Genomic DNA, 4,073 nt, shown 5'->3' with positions numbered 1-4,073 from the left:
CGTACAACTCAGAAGTTTATTAGAGACTAACATAATGCGCGTGCCATTAATACAGGTGGACAAGCGCAATATACAAATACAAAAGAGATATATAAATGTATGTGTTAAAATTCATACGCAGATAGAATACATGTGTGCATTGCTCTGGAAAGTTCTTGTACAGTGCTATTTTAACACCCTTCCTCACACTGCGCTGTTTCTCAGATTTCCAAGATATTGGACCTCCGGCCAAAAAGAAAACATAGCCGGTATGGGACTTCCGGTCAGTTTTGTCACCGCCCCAATCGGCATCTACATATCCAGAAAAAGCTTGGCCGGTCCTTTCATACCGTAGCTTTTTATTCATCGTTGAGGCCAAATACCGCAGGATGTGCTTCACACCTGCTTCATGCTCTGAATGCGGATCTTGACTTCGCTGAGGCAACTTTGCAACTGAATGCAATATATCCGGTCTGGTGGTTAGAGCCAGCCACATCAGTTCGCCAATTTGAGTCTGGTACGACCCTATGTCAACCCTCTTGCACTGCTCATTGTCGCATGCCACTTGATGCCCTGCGTCAAGAGGAATAGCCGCCGGTCTGCAGTTTTCGATACCGTATCGAATCAACATATCGTTGATATATTGAGAATGGCCTAGAGTAATAGGCCCAAGCTCACCGTCTCGATGAATCTCCACACCCAGGAATAGCTCAGTTGCACCCTTGTCTGTGCAATCAAACGCTGATATCGCTGCTTTGATGGCATCCATCTTCTGTTTCGAACGACAAGTACTACATGGTCTAAAACCCAGATTTAGTAATACTCCGTCCAGCTTAGAGTTCCATGCCCTTCCTGATTGTTTCAAACCGTAGATTGCCTTCTTCAAATGTAATGCGTCCTTAGGACGTTTTTTGTCTGTGTACCCCATGGGTTGCCTCATATACACCGTGTCCTCTAGATCGCTATTGACGTGCATACGTCCATTTAAAGTAAATAAAGATCCAACTCTGCTGCCACCGCCAAAACAAACCTTACGTTTTCTAATCGACATACAGGTGCATATGTATCGGTGTAGTTTACACCGAATTGCTGCGAGCATCCATTCGCAACCAATCGCGCCTTAAAACGTTCTATAGACATAGAGACCCCTGCGCATTCTTTTTGAGACTATAAACCATTTTGGAGCTTATTGTTCGTTTTGTTTCTTAGGTCCATCAGCTCCCAAGTTTGATTTTTTACCAGAGCTCCAAACTCTTTGTCCATTGCCTCTTGCTACTGCGATGCATATGGTCCACTTATGGCATCCTCGTACGTCGATGGAATTGGCACCTCACCAGCCACAATCGAAGCAAGTATATTATTTTCTCGGCCGTCTAGGTTTTCCCGTTCTGATTACTCGTGGTCTGCTAGGTCCTACCCGTATTTCGCTCTCATCTTGTTCAACCTTTTCTTCAGGTGCACTATGAAACAATTCCTCGTCAGGATCAGATTCAGCTGACTGCCCTCTGATACGTCGCTCTCGCTTTCGTTTATTTCTGGATTTACATCTGCTATCTCATTTTGACTATAGCGTCCAGGTAAATCAAACATAACCGTCGTACAATTAGGTTGCTCTAAGGGATCTCTTTTATCAAAGAGATATTCCTTTCCTTTTGGTTGGAATTTACTTTCCTGATGACCCTTGGATAGCGCAACTGCAGCAGAACCAAAAACTTTAAGATGATTGATACATGGTTTCTTACCAGTCCACGCTTCCATTGGCGTTTGGTTTGTCAGCGCGCTTGTAGGCGAACGGTTCCTCAGATATACAGCTGTAAATATAGCCTCTGCACAGAATGCCTCACATAATCCAGACTGTGCCAACAAAGACCTAGACATTTCCACCAGAGTGCGGTTAGCTCGTTCCGCAACGCCGTTCTGTTATGGAGTGTACGCTTTGGTCAACTGGCGTAATATCCCGTTTTTATTGAGGTAGTCATCGAATGCTCTGTTCATATATTCTCGTCCATTGTCACTGCGGATACATTTTAGCTTCTTCCCTGTCTGCCTCTCCACTAGACACTTGAACTCCAAAAACTTGCCAAAAACCGCATCTTTGCCATTGAGGAAGTACACAAAAATTCGCCTAGATTTGTCATCAATAAATGTTAGGAAATGACGTCAACCACCTAGTGATTTTGTTCCAAAAGGTCCGCAGACATCATTATGAACCAATTGTAAAAGTTCACTGGACCGACTTTCTGTCATCTTGGGAAATGGCTGAACATGTATCTTACTCACCATGCACGTCTTACATGGAGTATTGGGCACGAAGTTTGTCACACTTAGCCCACGTACCAAGCCCTTACTTGCGATTTGCGTCAGACTTGTATAATTAAGATGACCAAAGCGTTTGTGCCACAATGATACATCTTCTCCAACAGCAGCAAAAAGATTATCCGATTCAGCTTCAAAAACAAACAAGTTGCCTATCTTTTTTGCTTCTAAAATACATTCACCATTTTGTATGACCCTTGCCATATGTTTTTCGAAATGTACAACTGTTATATTCAATAACACGCGCTACTGACATAAAGTTTCCTGGTACATAAAGTACATTGTTCATTGTTAATTTACATATTCCAGTCCGAATGGTGACTTTTCCTTTGCCTTCTGCACGTAAATACCCCGCATCTGCCACTGATCTTCTCATCATGTACAGAGAAATCTGAAAACATACTCTTATCGCAGCACATATGACACGTCGCACCAGAATACAAGCACCAGTTCTCTCTTTTTTTGTTCTCTGCTTCCAAAGCATTTATCAAGCTACATTGCTTGTTCTCTATTCTCTAAGTGTACTTGTACTCTTTCTCTTTTTTATCGGCTCTCTCTTTGCCGCACTGTGCTTTGACATGCCCTTACCGGCCGCATTTGTAACAAGTAATTTGCGAACGATTTCTCTGTGTGCGTGTGTTTTGATTTCTGTTTCTGTTCTGCCTAGCTACAATTGCCTCTTGCCCATTCTCTTTCGTTACAGTTAGACGTTTTCGATCTGCTTCCTCCTTTAATTTTATGCAGAGAATGTCAAAACTGGGCAAATCGTCGCGCGTTCGATGGCGACAACGAAATTCGCATACGCTGGTGGTAGACTCGATAACAAAATGATAGCTCGTAACTCCTCATTAATTTGTAAACCGGCGCCTGCAAGCTGATCTAACACATCAGAGAAACCATTTTTATAACATGCACCCATAGGGTGAAATGGTATATTAAAGTCGCCAAAATGTATGTAACAGGCAGAAGGAAGCTTCTCCGACCCCATAAAGTATATATATTCTAGATCAGGATCAACAGTCGAGTCGATCTAGCCATGTCCGTCTATCCGTCCGTCCGTCTGTCCGTCCGTCTGTCCGTCCGTCTGTATGAACACGCAGAGCTAGAGCCACCAAATTTGGTATGTAGACTCGTGTGGTATGTACAGTTATCGAGTTTGTTTCAAATTTTTGCCACGCCCTCTTACGCCCCCAGAATTTACATTAAACTGTTTTTCTTTAAAAGTATAACAGCTAGAGACATCAAACTAAGCGCAGAATCTAATTTTACAAAATTTTTGCCATGCCCCCTTCCGCCCCCGGAATTTACATAAAACTGTTTTTCTTAAACAGTATAAAAGCTAGAGACATCAAATTTGGTATATATACTCGCTAAGTTGGTGCGCAGATATTCAGTGTTCAAAATATTTGCCACGCCCCTTTCCGCCCCTAGAACTTACATAAAACAGATTTACCTGAAAACTACAGCAGCTAAGATATGAAATTTGGTATAATTAGTCGTTTAGTTAGCGCGCAGAAAGTAAAAGTTCAAAATTTTTGCCACGCCCCCTTCCGCCCCCATAATTTACAAAAAATTAATCTTCCTTAATACTATTACATCTAGAGACATGAAATTCGGTACAAATAACCATTTAGTAAGCGACATTAGTTGTTCAAAATGTTTGACACGCCTCTTTACGCCCTTAGAATTCAAACAAAACTAATTTTCTGAAAAACTACATATAACACTCAAGCGAATCTAAATACATTTGGCACACTGATACTTGCGATAAAATTTTA

This window comes from Drosophila willistoni, unplaced genomic scaffold (assembly GCF_018902025.1).
Source record: "Drosophila willistoni isolate 14030-0811.24 unplaced genomic scaffold, UCI_dwil_1.1 Seg197.1, whole genome shotgun sequence".
Classification (NCBI taxonomy): Eukaryota; Metazoa; Arthropoda; class Insecta; order Diptera; family Drosophilidae; genus Drosophila; species Drosophila willistoni.
The sequence above is the reverse complement of the archived record's forward strand: the minus strand, read 5'-3'. Positions refer to the sequence as shown.